Below are 19,000 nucleotides of genomic sequence, written 5' to 3'. Positions count from 1 at the left end.
GATCTATTTACCATTTAGCACCTAGCCTCACGCACTAATTTGATCCAAAGTTAGTTGTTAATTTTTGACCGAAACAGTTGCAATCTTGCTGCCACTTGTTTGCAACTGTTCCCCTATGCTACTATTTTCTGGTTGCATTGCAGTCACAATTTCTTTTCAAAAAAGAACTATTAAAAGAATAAATATATAAAAAAAATATTTACAAATCATATATAGATGCAACACAAATCATACAAAATTTCTATCAAAGATGCTCAATATTAACAAAGCTAACAAAAAAAAAGGAAAATCGCGTGTGCAGCCTCAGTTTGACCGGGCCTGTGACTGCCAAAGCACCATCAACCACCACAATTACACATGTCCATGCCCGTTCTCATCTGAAAACTAACTTATAGTCTTGGGGTCAACTGGAACATTAGATTCGGGTTCATGAAACTATCTGCATTTGACATTGAACCCGAGGGCAACATGGTTGCTGCAACATACATGGTGTAGGCCATCACTGTAGCTGCTAAGGCTGTTCTTCTTGCATCACGTGTACAGCCTCGGTTTGACCGGTTCAGTGACTGCCAAAGCACCATCAACCGCCAATATTACACACGTCCGTGCCCATTTTCATCAACTAAAAAATAACTTTTGGTCTTGGGGTCATCCGGAACACTAGATTCGAGTTCATGAAAGCATCAGCACTTGACATTGAACCCGAGAGCAACATGGTTTCTACAGCACACATGGTGGATGCCATCACTATAGCTGCGGGTGGGAGCGTATGGCTGTGAGTCCTTTCATAGTGAGTACCAACAACAAACTGTAGATTTGTAAAACAGAGTGTTGAGCGAATGTTTATAGAATAAATAGTAACAATCAACCGGACAATGGAATGAAAGAAAGGTATCAAAATACAACCTTGGCAACATATATGGCATCTTTAGTGTTTGGATTAATTATCTTTGTGCATCTTTGCCACCTGCTTGCAACAAGACAATTATTGTTATTAAGTGAACAAAAGAAATAAATCAGATATAACATATAACAGAATTAGTTAGTCATTCAATATAGTATATGTTTGATGAGATGAATGATTATTAATGATTAAAATTTCCTCATATACGATTTATATACCTTATTAAAATTGCCTCATCTACGATTTATATACCTGCGGTGACCGGTCATGACACCCCAACCAGCATGTTTAGACATTTTTACAGCTTCAGTACTCTCGGTAATGGACCAATTTGGTTAACCTTAAAAAATCAACTAATTTCTAAAATGAGTCATCGGCCCATCAATAATATGATATTAATCACTCATGTTACTCATGTACCTTAAGAAGAAGAGCATTGCATGTCTTCTCATCCACTGCCTTCTTAACTCTATTAGTGTAAATAATCAATTTTAGTATTAAATACAAAGAATGGCAAATAGGTAAATAGTGGTGAAACTAATTGTGGGATTAGTGACCAAAAGAGATATGTTTTCATAGTACTGTCCCCATTTTAATATATAAGCATAAACAATCAAATTTAAGAGATTGTGCCACAAACCTTTGATTCGTTATATGAAAATTTATAATGTGTATCCTTGATCGTGCATACAACATATCAAAATAGAGGTCACCAGTTTGTGGTCTTCTGGAGTTCCTCTTGACGCATCTTCATGGATTCTTTCTCAGAATGCGTATCTTGCCATTTTGTTACAAGTTACAACTTTGCTCGTGTGCACTCGTCTGGCATGATTCCTTTTCATTTATCATACCTATAAGATACAAACAATCTTATCAGTTTCAAACTAAAAAGAACCATAAGCAGTTTGAACTTAGGTAATTTATTAGAATGTCTGACTCCTTTGAACATCATTTGAAAAACCTAAAGACCGAAGCAGTACACTAACTAGTTTACACTCAATAAATGGGTTTATCATCATCAACCAAAAACAATATAATGATTCATGAAATCAATAGGTTGAATCCTCGTTTGAACATACGATAATGCTACAACACACCTAGCACCGATATCATATACCAAAATCAACCTTCAAATTGAGTAACCTACCTAACCGTTGGTATTTGGATCCATAAAACAATTGTGAGATATTATTGGGTGCGTTTGTTTGTAAGTATGGTTAACTTATGCAGCTATGAACACGTCATAAACACAAGCTTGGTACAAAATGGCTTTAAAAGAAAACATATTTGGGCCAAAATATGAGTTTTGGTCAAGATAAGTCATTTTGGAAATATAAATTTGGTTCATGTCAGATTCGATAGAGCTATGGGAACTGGCACATAAGATTACAATAGCAAAACAATAATAATAAAAAGAAAAGTATATAATGTAGCTATAGTTAAGTTCTAAGTTCTAACTTATGCGTAGAGCTGTCATAGCATTAGTCAAACTAATTTTTATGATTTTTAATTTAACCGATTATCACATTTCAAAATATGACTTATTGGGTTTACACATCGCTTACAGCATAAAACTTTATTAAGTTATTACATAATTCCATAATAAGTTGCAATACTCTTGTATAATGAAATTCCTACTTCTCCTGGAATGCCCTACTAGCCGCTTTATTAGATACCTCGGAGATGCTATCATAAAAATAATTATAAAAATACCTACTGTACTATGTATATGCTCATAACTAATTACTAATGCTTATATTATGATCGTGCATAGACCATATCAAAATAGAGGTCACTGATAATATTAAAATTTTTAAAGAGTAAAACTAAATTAATACCACACAATAGCCTTATGTATCACATTTAAATGCAAAAGTAAACAAGCAAATAAGCCAAACTTCTAGCAAGCTACTCGAGCTCAAGCCAAGCCTTGCATTTTTAAGTTTCACCTCTTTTTGATTTCTATATATTAAGCTAGCATTTCGCAGCTGAGCTCAAGCCGAACTTTGGCTTGTTTAAGGTACTAAACGAGCTCGAGCTGAGTTGTGGCTCATTTAAGGTACTATACGAGCTCGAGCTGAGCTTTGGCTCGTTTAAAGTTTTAAACAAAATATATAAAAAATGTATATTAATAATAAACAAGCCAAGTTTAAGCGTGAAAAAACAACTCACGAGCCAAACTTGAAATTTAGAAGTTGTTTTAATAGACCAAATGAAACATGTGTTATATTGGTGTCAATTTTTATAGACCAAATGATATGGAGATCAAACACTATTAAAAGAATTGTGATTCACTTACTCCGCCTGCAAACTTGCCCTAAATTGCAACCAGAGCTGAAAAAATGTGTAATATCTAGTTCTAAACAACAAGTGAAGAATCATAATATAGACCTATCACTCAAAAGCTAATGTGTCTATTGTAGGGCAATTATTGCTTAATACCACCTACAAACGTGCCCTCAATTCCAGCAAAAACTGTAATCACTGGTTCTAAGAAGCAAATGAAGAACTATACTATAGATCTATCATTCAAAGGCTAATAATGTGTCTACTGGTAGGGCAATTTGATTAAAGTGTAAATCCGATTGCCAGAACTCTTAATCGAGTACATATTCAACATGAAGTAAATCAACATTAGGTTTTTGAAATTTCAACCGAATTGACAAATATACCTCCTAATCGCAGAGAGAAGCGGGACAAGGACTATTCATAGAGAGTTTGATTGATCGGAAAATAATGGATCGGCGAGGGTTTTTATCGATTAGAAATATATCTAGGTATAGTTTGATGGATCTGGAAGAGGCGTATTAGTTTTTCACACGTATCTAAAAAGTAGATTTTAATCTAATGGGCTAATGGTGGAAAAACAAATAAAAAGAATATAGTCTCACTTGAATTATAACTTAATGGTTTACTGCTACCATTAGCATATCATACTTTTCTTGCTGCCAAGACGGTCTCAAATCAAACGCATCAAGTTTTTCCCGACCTAAATTTAAACGGTCTCAAAAACTCCGACCGAAAAATAAACGGACGCAAAAACTCCGACCGAAAAATAAACGGACGCAAAATCTCCGACCCGCTTATCTACCGTATCAAAAATGCTATTGATTTGAATTTCGGTCGCAAATCGGTCGGTATATTTGCAACCATTTTTTTCCGGTAGCAAATTTTGGTAGCAATTGCCCATTTTTCTAGTAGTGTTATTAATTAAAAGGGATATATGATAATAATGTTTTTCACATGACCCATTCATATTACACCATATATTTCAGTTTTCTAAGAATTAGGTGATAAATTGCAATTAAATAATTACAAAAAGAGTATCTAATTATTTAAAATTGATCAATACAATCATATATCAGTATTGTAAGCTTAAATCATTTTTATTTAACTCATTTTATTATTAAAAATACAACGCTTACATAGAGATTCAAAAGTGTGACTTATCACCTTCTATGATTCGGATATTATCTCCAGTTAAGAACAGATATAGAGAGCTATAAGCGTAGTAGTCAGAAATCTCACAGTCTGTAGGAGTATACGTCAATCTAGGGGTGTAAACAATCAAGCCATTTGTAAGGCACTTAAAATTGGCTTGCTAAAAGCTCTAATCGGGCTGAGCGTAAATAATGATTGATGAGCCATCAGTTATACATGTTTTACATGCATATTTACTATCATTTTTATACACTTTTTTCATTATTATGGGAAAAACACCACCTAAGTCGATACTATTTGTTAAATACATGTTTTTGACTGTCAAGAATGAAGAGAAGTGAAAAACGTGTATAAATAATGAAGATTTTAGAAGTTTGAAGATTTTTTGAAGACTAACACGGGCCTGCCTACCCATGCATGGTCGTGCTTAGTTCCCAAGGTCAATGTTGGGTGCGGATTTTTATCCTCGGAATTGAGCATAACTTGAGGATGTTGACTTAAGCTGCTATTCTGAGGAAAGTACGTTGACTAATTCAATTGTCCTATATTATCTAACTGTTTTGCAGATAAGAGCACGTGTTAAATATGTTTATAAAAACGTGTATTACAACGGAATACTGCTTGAACTTCGTCAACAAACAAACGTGGGCAGTAACGGCTTGCTGAAGACTTAGTCTAGGGTTTCCGGAATAATCGGATATCAGTTGTAAATCTCTTATTATATATTGAGCTGATAATATCGATAGGTCACACACAACTCACTGGTTAGCTACTATTACTCATTGTATCACTTAGCTCATGATCACTTATCATCTCCAACACTTTGTATTCACCGATTTCATTATTAATAATATTGACGGTGATAGTTTTCACCGTCCGGGGGTTTTTTGTGCCGGAGATCATAATAATCAAGCGTTAATTCGATCAAAAGTTACGTTCATAATCCTTAACCGAAGCAAAATCGACTAAGGATTAAGTTGTAAACTCTTGACCGAAACGAAGACTATTATAATCAAGGGTTTTTTCCCTCGTAATCATATCTTCGTGTTCGATATTTTTACCATTAAGAACCTAGCCTCACACACTAATTTGATTAAAAGTTAGTTGTTAATTTTTGACCAAAACAATTTGGCGCCCACTGTGGGGCAAACGGTGCTTTGATCATTATTCATTCTCAAACGAAACCCTACTCTTAATATCTACAACATGTCTTCACAGCCCAAGATTGTTTCATCTTCTGTCGCAGCCTCAGAATCCTCAGCGAAACCTTCCATGCCTCCTCCTCCTTCTGTTGCTGTTATTCCAAAGAAACCTGACAACATTCAGAAGAAAGCTGCTACTCCAGTATTTTCGGGATGGAGACCATCCCCCCAGGATCCCGTTATGGTATCTAATAATGAACTTTTGTCTATTTATAAGCGGTTACAGGAACAGATGGATCGCCAGAACAAGACCAACCAGATGCTGGTGAAGGAACTAGAAGATATCAGAAAATCCAAGAAGCCGGAGGAAGAATTCACGCCATTAATCCCGAGATCTTTGGATTTCACTCCCAGATCCTCAGGATTGGTGTGTCCAGAGTCAACCACGGCGTACAACCCTAGATCCTCACTCTTCCAGCACTCAGGATCCTCAGGATTGTCACAGTCGGGGGGATCCTCAAGATTGTTCCAGCAATCTGGATCCTCAGGATTGTTTCAACAGTCCGGATCCTCAGGATTGTTCCATCAGGCTGGTCCTTATCAGCAGGCGTTATCCTCAGGATTGTCGCAGCATGGAGGATCCTTAGGTCCTTATCAGCAGGTGGTATCTTCAGGATTTCCGCAACAAACAGGATTTTCAACATTACCTCCATCAGGGTCCTTCGATCCTCAACATCCATTTGCTCAGACTCAGCAGTTTGCAGGGTCCTCCGAGATACACCAAGGAGACTTCATCCCGATGCAGGCTAACACCTCGACCACTCCATTTGCCACTCCAGGAAATACTATGTTTGGGAATACGAGCTACATCGCCCAAGCCGCTCCTCAGAATGTTAATCAGGGTAACTCTTTCAATATAATTCCATTTAATGCTAATCAAGGATTTTTGCGGGATGCAGGCATAAATCCGGGCTTAGCCCGAGAATTGCAGAAGCTAAAGGACATGATATCGAATGTACCTGGCATAATTCGTCCCATATCTGAAGTTCCCACTGATAGTCACAGGATATCCCGGTTCGTGCCATCAATTAGCGACGTGCAGATCCCAAAACGGTTTCAAACCCCAAATATGAAATTGTATGATGGCTCGATGGATCCTGAGGAACACGTCGCACAATATAGAGAACGTATGGAGATCAATCCAATCCCTATGGAAATCAAAGAAGCATGTCTCTGCAAAGGGTTTCGGTCAACCTTAACCGGAGCATCCATGAAATGGCTACTGAGTATTCCTCCTAACACTATCAATTCTTTTTATCATATAGTTAACATGTTTAATAACCAGTTTTCTTGCAGTAGAACTTTTGAGAAAATGACAGGTGATCTTTATAGGGTTACCCAGAATCCTGGGGAATCCTTGAGAGATTTTATTACCAGGTTTAGTAAGGAGTCGCTGGAAATTCCGAACCTAAACCCGGCTTCTGCAGTGGAAGCTCTCAAGTTGGGGTTAGAAAAAGGCTCCTCTTTCTATGATGATCTCTTTATGACTCCATGCAGGTCATTAGACGAAGCAAGAAGCAGAGCTCTGAGGTTTATCAGGCTAGAAGACGACATGAAAAACTCTAAGGTCGATATCCCAAAATATGATCAAACGAACAGGAAATTCGAATCCCCGGGAAAATCATATAGAGCAAAGCCTTACTACAAGTCTGATAACCCCAAGATTAATGCAGTAGATGAGGAAAATGATGAAGAATATCCTAAAATCTCTGAATATTGTTTTTCTGTTGATATTGGTGGATTAATGTGTGCCATGCAGGATTTAGGTGAGAAAGCCAGGTGGCCAAGGAAAGTGGAGAGACCAGGAGCATGGAAAGACAAATCAAAATGGTGCGCCTTCCACGAAGACTTTGGGCACCTGACTGATGATTGCATTGCACTCAGAAGGGAGATCAGCTATCTTCTCAGCAAGGGCCACCTGAAAGAGCTACTTGGCAAGAAGAAGGGAAGAGAGCAGGATCCCGAGAAAATTCCTGAAAAGCTGACTCCTCCACCAGCGAATGCAAGAACAATCATGTTCATATCCGGAGGATCCGACATCTGTGGAACCTCTTATTCTGCTGCAAAGAGAAATGCTGACCAAAGAAAGTTAGAAGTGGTTGACAGGCCAACAAAGACATCTATTCTCACTCAAGAGAGGATTATATCCTTTGATGAAAGCGATAGAGTCGATGTTCAGGATCCTCATCATGATAGTTTGGTAATAACTTTATGTGTGGCTAACCTTTATGTTCGTAGGATCCACATAGATGGCTGAAGCTCTGTCAACATTATTCAATTAGACGTGCTGAAAAAGATGAATATTCCTGAGGATGAGATCATCCCCAGTTCCTCGGTATTGGTTGGATTCAGTGGAGAAACTAAAAACACTATTGGGGAGATTAAGCTCCCAATATATGTCGAAGGGGTAAATAAAATGCAAAAATTTTTTGTTATTGACTGTTTATCTTGTTGCAATATTATATTAGGCAGGCCCTGGATACATGAGATGAAAGCAGTCCCATCTACTTATCACCAATTTGTAAAACTCCCAAGTCCGTGGGGAGTTATCAAAATCGTGAGTGACCAACAAGACGCAAAGAATTGCTACACCTCTTCCATGAAATGTACTGCCAAACCCCAGTAGGCGTAGCAATTACAGAAGCCAGCACGAGGCGTAATGGAGGCCAAGGAAAAAGAAATTAAAGAAGTACCTCTTTATCCCGAGGATCCTGGAGTCAAAGTGCTGATAGGAACTAGCATTCCTGAGGATATTGAGTCAAAATTGCTTGATTTCCTCAAGTCAAGGTGATCAACATTTGCATGGAAACATGAAGATATGACAGGTATTTCCAAAGATATTATAACACATAAGCTTGGAATTGATAATTCTTTCAGGCCAATCCATCAAAAGAGAATAAAGTTTGCACCTGAAAGAAACATTATCATTCAAGAGGAATTAGAAAGACTCTTGAAGGCGAAAATGATTAGGGAAGTTCAATATCCCCGATGGTTAGCAAATGTGGTGGTTGTACAGAAAAAAAAATGGCAAATGGAGAGTTTGCGTAGATTTCACAGACTTGAATAAGGCTTGTCCTAAAGATCCATTCCCTCTACCACACATCGATTCAATGGTGGATGCTACAGCTGGTCATGAGATGCTGACATTTATGGACGGATCCTCAGGATTTCAGCAAATCCAAATGGAATCCTCAGATCAAGAAGACACGGCCTTCATGACTGCCACAGGTATTTATTGTTATATTGTTATGCCCTTTGGACTTAGAAATGCAGGTGCAAACTATCATAGGTTGGTTAACATGATGTTCAAAGAGCAACTGGGGGACACAATGGAGGTCTATATTGATGATATGGTGGTGAAGTCTAAAAAAGCTGAAGATCACCTTCAAGATCTCAAGACAGCATTTGATATCCTCGACAAATACAACATGAAGCTGAATCCTTCGAAATGCCATTTCGGAGTGAAGGCTGGCAAATTCTTGGGATACATGGTCACCAAAAGGGGAATAGAGACAAGTCCAGAACATATACAAGCTATCCTAAATCTGAAATTTCCAAAATCGGTCAAGGATGTTCAAAGGCTGACCGGCAGGATAGCAGCGCTCAACAGGTTCATATCCAAATCCTCAGAAAAATGCAAAGAATTTTATGATATCCTGAAGAAAAACAATAGGTTCTAGTGGACCAGTAAGCATGAGGAAGCTTTAGCATCCTTAAAAGATTATCTTTCTTCTGCTCCTCTACTGGTAAAACCCGAGGAAGGTGAATCTCTATCTCTATATCTTGCTGTATCAAATAATGCTATAAGTGCAGTTTTGGCTAAGGATCTCGAAGGTCAGCAACACCCCATATATTATGTAAGTAAAAGTCTTTTGGATGCTGAAACCAGGTATTCTTATCTTGAGAAATTAATTTTAGCCCTTATTATGGCATCTACTAAACTTAGACATTGTTTTGAAACTCACCCTATATGTGTTAAAACTAACTATCCTATTAAGTCTATTTTGAGAAAGCCAGAAATGTCAGGTAGAATGGCAAAATGGGCAGTAAAGCTAAGTGCATATGATATAAAATATGAACCTAGGACTACTATCAAATCCCAGGCATTAGCAGATTTTGTGGTTGATTTCACCAGTGAGCTTAAAGAAGAGGCAGACTTGGAAGTCCAACAACTTGAAGAAACAAAAAATAAGTGGACTCTATACACTGATGGTGCTTCAAATGTTAGAGGAACAGGTCTCGGGATTCTGCTGAAATCGCCACAGGGGGACATTATACCTCAATCCATATCCTGCGGATTTCAAGCCACAAATAATGAGGCAGAATATGAAGCTTTGATAGCAGGATTACAACTAGCAATCGGCATGAAAATCAGGTTTATTCAAGTACATGTTGATTCATTATTATTAACTAATCATTTTAATGGTTCATATAATGTTAGAGGAGAAAGACTAATGAAATATCTAGAGCTAGTCAAAAAACTAGCAAAGTGTTTCGAAATATTTGATATTTCGCAGGTACCTAGGGAAGAAAATGTTGAAGCAGACGCCCTAGCATATTTAGCTTCATCATTCAGGATACCAGAAGGTGTCAAGATACCTATCGTACACATCCTGAGCCCAGCAATAGAAGAGCAAGGTGTCAATGAAATATCAAAAGATGACTAAGACGTGGGAGTCAGGAATCCTGAGGATAATGAAGATTCTTGGATTATCCTAATCAGGAAATATATTCAGGTTGGCGTTATCCCCAAGGATGAAAACTCAAGAGCTTTTCTCACAAAGGTAATCCCATATACTATAATGAATGATATATTATACAGAAAATCTCTTGCAGGACCATATCTTAGGTGCTTGGAGAAAGCAGAAGCTCAAGAAGTTCTTCAAGATATCCATGATGGGTATTGTGGAAACCACACTGGGGGCAGAGCACAATTCTCCAAAATCCTGAGGATGGGGTATTTCTGGCCAACGATGAAGAGGGACGCTATGAATTATTCTCAGAAATGTGATGCATGCCAGAGACATAGCAACATTTTACACCAGCCAGCAGAACCATTATATCTTATTATATCCCCTTGGCCTTTTATGAAGTGGGGAATGGATATCGTGGGGAATTACCAAGAGCTCCAGGAGGAAAAATTTTTATGTTGGCTATGACAGATTATTTCTCGAAGTGGATCGAGGCAGAAGCCTTTGTTCAAGTCAGAGAGAATGAAGTTATCTCATTCATCAAGCGCCTTTCTCATTAGAACCACTTCAAAGAATGCTACAGGTCAGACTCCTTTCTCATTAGTATTTGGAGCTGAAGCGGTTATCCCCACAGAAATGGTTATCCCAACGGCCAGAGTCACTCATCAAAATCCCGAAGATAACACTCAAAGTCTACTCGAAGATCTAGATGCGGTAGAAGAACTCCGGGATTTGGCAAAGATCAGAATGGCTTCTTACCAACAGAAGATAGCAAAGTCCTACAACAAGAATATCAGAGTTCGAAGGTTTCAAGAAGGGGATTTGGTTCTCCGAAAAGCTTTTCAAAATACTACCAATCCTACGGATGGGAAGCTCGCACCAAAGTGGGAAGGTCCTTACCTGATCGATTCGGAAGCAGGACAGGGGGCATACAAGTTGTCTACTTTGGATGGTGACTTACTACGAAGGGCTTGGAATGCTATACATCTCAAAAAATATTTCATGTAAGATTTATATTCCGAGGATAACTGTTATACTAAACAGTCAAGGTATGTACTCAAACCTATACTTTATTTATTTTTTAATATTATTATTCTTCAAATATGGTACTGACTTAAGCATCGGAGGGGTGTTAGCAAGGCTAACACCCACCCCTCACTTAGAGTTGACTGTTTTGTAGATATGAGAGACTCTCATATGGAATAAAATTAACAAGGCCTTCGTCACCAGTTTCTAAGGGCCCTGTCACCAGCTTATTCCTAAGGTATGAGAGGTTTTCACCTCTTCTAAGGTTAAAGAGATCTTCATCTCTTCTTAAAATCTTCTGTAGAGCACTTTTATTCAGCCTTAGTTTGAGAGGCGGGGCCAGCACATGAAATATAGTGACTTGTTACCTCGTTATCCTCGGCTATTGGTTTGGATCTTGAGGTTTAAGGGATCTTCGTCTCTTCTTAAGACGCCTGTAGCGCATGATTTATTCGGCCTTAGTTTGAGAGGCGGGGCTAGCACATGAAATATAGTGACTTGTTACCTCGTTATCCTCGGCTATTGGTTTGAATCACAAGTTTATGGTAGACGTACCATAATCTAAGGTTAAAGAGATTTACATCTCTTATAAAGGGCCTCGTCGCCAGTCCATTCTTAAGGTTTAAGAGATTTACATCTCTTCTAAAAGGCCTAGTCGCAAGTTCGTTTCTAATGGTTTCAGAGATTTTATTTCTCTTCTCAAGGGCCTTGTCGCCAGTTTATCTAGGCCTTGTCGCCAGAATTTCTAAAAATATTTTCAAGATAATGCTAATGTCACAATTCTATTGTTGTATCCTCGGGATTAGGGGAATATTCTAAACAATGATCTTATTGCAAGGATAAGACGGTCTGGACAATTTCCAGACTAATCGATACACGGTTCTGGTATGATTTACTATTTGCAAGAATTTTATCTTTTATATTATTTAAAGTTTATGACTTAATATTGGTTCGTTGGTAAAACTTAAACTATTACTAAGAGTTTCATGAAACTTAGATTTTTCTAAAAACGGAAAAAATGAAAGCATGCCAATATACGTCATAAAAAGTTGTACTAATATTATTATGCAGAAAAAGATAGTCCGGGTTTCGCTCAAAACGGAGCCCATCCACCCAAACTATCATAATTGTTTTAAGTGCAGAAAGTAACAGACGGTTTGGGTTTCGTCCTGAACCAGGACCCCTCCACCCAAACCATTATCCTGAGCATACTACATTATCCTTACACAACCATAATATAAATTGTTCAAAACAACCTTTCAAAACACATAAAAACAACCTGGAAACCAGGTTCAAGCTTTTCCACCTTCAGCATCCTCACCTTCCTTCTTCTCCAAATCCGTCGCCTCCCCAGCCTCAGTCTCCTTCACATCTTCACCAGCTCCAGCATCCTTGATCACCTCAGAAGTCCCATCCATCTCATCCTCTTCAAGCTTCTCCCCCCTTAGCATCTTGAGCTTTTTCTTCCAAGCTATGGAATTCCAACACTCCATCACATGACCCTTTGCTTGTACTTCCTCAGACATCTTGATCATCGACTCTAGAATGCTGGCGGCTGCACACTTCTTAGAATCCTCAAGAAACTCAGCTTTCTCTGACTCGAATGAGGTTTTGAGATCCGAAATATCTTTGTCCTTCTTTTTGAGCAGCTTGTCCTTGGTGTTAACAGCTTGTAGAAGATCGGCAAGCTTGGCTTCAGCCTCTTTCTTTGACAATTCAGCATCTTGGGATATCTGACGGTAACTTTCAATTTTTTGTTATTCCCAAATCAATGTTAGTTTTTCTACAGATTACTATTTTCAGGATAAGCAAAAAGTACTTACTGTTCCAAGAAAGTAAGCAAGAGCTTGAAGCTTCTCTACAGCATCAGAGGTGGTCATATCAGCAAAGGGCTCGGTTTCAGCCGAAGTGGTGGCTTTCCTCTTCTTTTGTGCAGCACTTTTTTGGCGAGTAGTTGGAATTCTCACCGAAGGGGAAAGTGGCTTGGAATGTTCTTGCTTCACCACAGGCCTATCCTCAATGAGATCGTCCAAATAAACTAAGCAAAAAGACTTTGGCCTCGGCATTCCTACACAATGATTTATCAAGTTATTTTCAAGATAACAAAATCCCTATAAAACCTAAAATCCCTAAAATACTTACCAGACGTCATACTCTCAGCAGGTTTTGCAGCAATCACACTTGTCTCTCCTGTTTCCTCCTCTAACCAAAATTCTCTTTCCTCTGCTGGAATCTTGAACAACGCTTTGAGCCTTTTCTTCGTGTCCTTCCTAAGCTTTATCAAATCCTCAAACACCACTGTCAAAAAAAAAACATGTTAGGATGAATCATTTACAAAAAGAAGTTTTATCCTATCCTGCCGATACAAGTATTGGAAGACTCTTTCAGTAACCAGAAGATCCTTAGCCAAAACGGCTATATTGGAAGACTCTTTCAGTTCCGGGATACTCGAAGAGTTAGTTAGGGATTTCAGCCTATCCTGCCGATACAAGTATTCTGAGGATTATACTTCGGGATATCCAGCTGTCCTTTATTGTTCTATTTGTTTTGCAGATAAGACCACGTATTTAATATGCTAATATGAACGTGGGTTTGCAACGGCTAGTGCTTAGACTTCGTCAAATTAAACGTGGGCAGCAAGGGATAACTGGAAGACTTAGTCTAGGGTTTCCGGATATTTCGGGATAACAGTTGTAACCTTTTATTATATATATTGAGCTGATAACATCATTAGGGACACACAACTCACTCGTTTAGCTACTGTTAATCATTGTATCACTTAGCTCACGATCACTTATCAGCTCCAACCTTTGTAATCACCGGTTTTATTATTAATAATATTGACGGTGATAGTTTTCACCGTCCGGGGGTTTTTTGTGCCAAAGATCATAATAATCAAGCGTTAATTCGACCAAAAGTTAAGTTCATAATCTTTAACCGAAGTGATTCGACTAAAGATTACGTTGTAAACTCTTGACCGAAACGAAGATTATCATAATCAAGGGTTTTTTCCTCGTAATCATATCCTCGTGTTCAATCTTTTTACCATTAAGCAACCCGCCTCACGCACTAATTTGATCAAAAGTTAGTTTGCTAATTTTTGACCGAAACAGAAAATACTTTAATAAAAAGATAAATGAATTGTCTTTTTTCTTAACGAGACAAGAAATTTTGATTGGCCACTGATTTACCGATTTATTAATCAGTAATTGCTAGTCGAACAGTATAAATATAAGATATCTACTTGAAAACTAACGACGCATTTCACGTGTGTTAGAACTGTTAATAGTACAAAAGTAGCATTTTTACATGGAAATTAAGAATGTAAAAAATGTAACCAAGATAAATTTTACATAATGGTTACTTAACTGTTAAATTAAACCATGCTTTAAGAGTTAAAACTTAAAAGACAAACATTGACAAAAGTAAAATAATAAGTTGGTAGCAGACTCCGCCTTAAATCATGGATGTGGGCGCACGGTGCATGCGGTCAACAATTTGCTTAGGAACAAAATAAGGCTGTATTCGTTCATAATAAAAATTAGTTTAATACTTATGTATTGTTGACGTATAAAATCAATTCTTTAATAAAGTAAGTATTAGCACTCAGTCGGATCTAACACGTTTAGATTCATAGCCATTTTAACTCGTATCATGATATTGCAAAATTGTTAATTTAACACCTTTTTTTAGGATGCATATAGAGAGAGGCTAAACAATTACACCAGATTACAAAAACCTTTACCTCTTGAACACTTCTCTTTTTAGAAAGAGGAAATGTAGGTTTTATAGTAAGGAAATAGCTTGAATATCATATCTATCATATATCACTTTTAAATCAAAGTATTTTTAACATGTATCATTCAAATTTTTAATAGGATAATTCAAATAGAAAATTAGAATGAGTATGCTTTTTTGTATGAAAAATGTGTACGCTAATTTATACGTAAAACATACCAATATATACCCTTTTCTATGTAGGCGGGGAGAATTATCATAAAGTTTTGTTGAAATGTTACAACTCTTCGTAAAAGAGTATATTTGTCGGCAATAGAGATGACAATGCGATGAGTAATGATAATTTCAGTCTCATATCCCATTTTGAAGTCGTGTCCCATGCCTATTTTTGTTCCCGTCAGGTATTAAGCATACCAACAAATATTTGTATACCCGTTAGTTTATTAAAATTACATGTTAGGATTTAAAAGTACATTTCTTATCATTCTAATTTTTATACACCCTTATCTTTTTAACTATGGCTGTCCAAACTGCTCGCCGCTCACCGCCCACTCAAAAAATGCCCGTTCGATTTCGGCTCGGTTTGGAAATGAGCCGTTCGGCTCGGTCCAGTTTAGGGATGGCAACGGGCCGGGTATTGGTAATCCCATGCCCATACCTGTTTGTAAAACCGTGTCCCATACCCGGCCCGATACCCGTCGGGTATTTGTCGGGTAATTACCCGTCGGGTTTCGGGCATACCCGCGGGTATCAGGTATACCCGTTGGGACTTTCAAATACATTTTTTTAATCGTTATATTTATTTTATACCTTTTATTCATACAAAAATTATTATAAATTTAAATAAAATGCACTCCATATATAAAAGTGTGACGATAAATAAATAATATCATTATAACTTTTATATATATTTTTATATATGCGCTTCACAACCTATGAAATACAAAGAATTTTTCGTATATACAATTCAGGTACATAGTGCGGGTAAACGGGTATGTGTTTTCGGGTAATCGGGCCGGGTATCATCTAATCCCATACCCAGCCCGTACCCGCGAAAATTTTTAAAATTTAATCCCATACCCATTGGGTTTCGGGTATACCCGTCCCATTTCTTTCGGGTTTCGGGTATACTTGTCGGGCTCGGGCTTTTTTGCCATCCCCAGTCCAGTTTGAAAACAAGCCAAGCACGAGCAAAGCCTCGATCGGTTCGGTTCGTTTTTGCTTCAATTATTTTTCATTATATATATATATATATATATATATATATATATATATATATATATAATGAGGTGCAAAGGAGACTCTCGGGGTCACAACAGGAAAGACAAGTGGGCATAAGGAGTCTTGGTGGTGGAATGACGCAGTGCAAGACAAGATAAGGGACAAACAAGGATGTTTTAGGGAGCTAATGAGGCGCACGAATGAGGAGGAGCGAGTGGAATTGAGGGACAACTACAAAACGGCCAAGATAGAGGCGAAGAAGGCAGTGGCGGAAGCAAAGAAGGCGGCCTTTAAACGGATGTATGAAAGTCTAGAAACAAAAGAGGGGAAACATGCTATGTTTAAGATTGCCAAAGCCAGGGAGCGTAGAAGGCAAGATCTAGGACCGGTGAAGTTCATAAAGGATACAGATGGGCATGTACTGGTCAAGGAGTAGGACATCAAGCTAAGATGGCAAACCTACTTCCATAATCTTTTTAACAATGGGAGAGCTTACCAAGAAGAACATGACAACACAAACTTTCAACGACAACAATTGAATAACTGCTACTGCCGACGGATCACACGAGAGGAGGTGAAGGATGCACTTAGGAGGATGGGAAGGTCTAAGGCGGTTGGCCCAGACAACATACCCATCGAGGTGTGGAAGTGTCTGGGGGAGGAAGGAGTCATGTGGTTAACTACTCTGTTCAATAGTATTCTCAAATCAGGTAAGATGCCAGACCAGTGGAGGAGCAGCGTTGTAGTTCCTATCTATAAGAACAAAGGAGACGCCCAATGTTGTGGTAACTACCGAGGAATCAAACTACTAAGTCATACTATGAAGCTATGGGAAAGAGTGATTGAGGTTAGACTTAGACGAGAAACTCAGGTTACGGTCAACCAATTTGGCTTCATGCCGGGGCGTTCCACCACAGAGGCAATACACCTTATAAGAAGATTAATGGAAAAGTATAGGGAGAAGAAGCGTGATCTACATATGGTGTTTATTGACCTAGAAAAGGCCTACGACAGTGTGCCACGACAGGTGCTCTGGGAGTGCTCGGATGGTAGAAGAGTGCCCAGGAAATACATAGAGATAATTATGGATATGTATACCAGGAGTGAAACAAGTGTCCGTGCGCCAGTGGGGGATACTGATTTCTTTCCTGTAGAGGTAGGTCTTCACCAGGGGTCAGCGTTGAGCCCGTTTCTTTTTGCAGTAGTCTTGGATGAGTTGTCAAAATCGATTCAGGGGACTCTCCCGTGGTGCATGATGTTCGCAGACGATATTGTGTTACTTGCTGACAAAAAACAAGATCTAAACATGAGGCTTGAGGAGTGGCGAACAACCTTAGAGACAAAAGGTTTAAAGATTAGCCGATCTAAGACGGAGTACCTCCACTGTGATTTTGGTGGGATAAACGACAATGAAGACGCACAGATCACAATTGAAGGGCAGGTGGTCCCGCAGGTAACGAAGTTCAAGTATTTAGGATCATTTGTACAGAGCAATGGGGAATTAGACAGTGATGTGACCCACCGAGTTCAGGTAGGATGGTGTAGATGGAAAGCAGCCATAGGTATATTGTGCGACAAGAGTTTCCCGATTAAACTAAAGGGAAAATTCTATAGGGTGGCAGTTAGACCTGCAATGCTATATGGAACAGATTGTTGGGCCATCAAGAAGGTACAAGTGCGGAAGATGGAGGTAGCAGAAATGAGAATGCTACGTTGGATGTGTGGGCACACAAGGCTAGACCGAATAAGAAACGTTGTGTTTCGCGAGAGATTAGGGGTGGCGAACATAGCAGACAAGATAAGAGAGTGGAGATTGAGATGGTTTGGACATGTAAAGAGAAGACAGACGACGAATCCTGTTAGATCCGTATAAAACATTACTATAGAGGGGAGGATGGGTAGAGGATGACCGAAATTGACTTGGGATGAGAGGATTAGGCATGATTTGATAGACCTAAACCTCTCCGAGGACATGGTTGAGGATAGGAATTCGTGGAGAAGTAGAATTAAAGTTAAGGATTTTTAGAGAGAATTGAATACCTTAGGGCTTAGACTTAACTTATTTAGGTCACATACCATAATGGTATTTCCATTACATATATTATTATTATTATTATAATTATTATTAGCTTTTATATAGCTGTTAAACTGTGATCTTATTATTAATATTATTATAATTAGTAGTAGTTTTTATATAACTGTTAAACTTTGATTTCCTTTATTTTGCTTCATACACATGTACTTAGAGCCGATGGTCTCTCTGGAAGCCACCTCTTTATTCCTTTGGATAGAGGTACGGTGTGCCTACATCCCACCCTCCCCAGACCCTACTTATAGCTTTGCTGTCGGTGGGATTTTACTGGGCATGATTGATTGATTGATATATATATATATAAGGTAGGGTTAATGTAAAAAACAATTTTTTTGTGAGAATAATAAGAATAGATCTAGGCCCTTGGATCTATGATCTAGTGGTTGAGATTGGTAGTTTCTAAATAATTGTATTGTTTCATATTTACATTGTATAGTGTCATATTTAGGTGGTTTGTTTTATTTTAAAGTTCTTCTCACACTTCTCACAAAACACTTGTTTTTTATTTGAACTCTTTTCTATATATATATATATAATATTTTTAAAGTTTTGAAATTTTTCACTTTTGTGTTGATTTTATAGTTCAATTTTAAACTCTAGCTCCTCGTTTTATATATGTTTTCTTGTTAACTTTGAGTCGTAGACATTTTAGAGTTGGAACTCTAGACATTTTTAGAGTTGAAAT

General features: G+C 38.0%; 1 long non-coding RNA gene across 1 annotated transcript; it reads right to left on the bottom strand.

Annotated features, from left to right (window-relative positions):
- Positions 1-258: 258 nt before the first annotated feature.
- On the bottom strand, positions 259-1,751 carry LOC143530904 (uncharacterized). The gene is made up of 4 exons (XR_013134933.1): positions 1,545-1,751; positions 1,325-1,373; positions 907-967; positions 259-808 (listed from the first exon to the last, which is right to left on the bottom strand). It is a non-coding gene; the product is annotated as an uncharacterized LOC143530904 (long non-coding RNA).
- Positions 1,752-19,000: the final 17,249 nt, after the last annotated feature.

This window comes from Bidens hawaiensis, unplaced genomic scaffold, assembly GCF_021521415.1.
Source record: "Bidens hawaiensis isolate Kalapana, Puna unplaced genomic scaffold, B.hawaiensis_p1.1 tig00009067_1, whole genome shotgun sequence".
NCBI classification, from domain to species: Eukaryota; Viridiplantae; Streptophyta; class Magnoliopsida; order Asterales; family Asteraceae; genus Bidens; species Bidens hawaiensis.
Note: the sequence above shows the minus strand (reverse complement) of the source record. Positions and strands in the feature narration are given on the sequence as shown.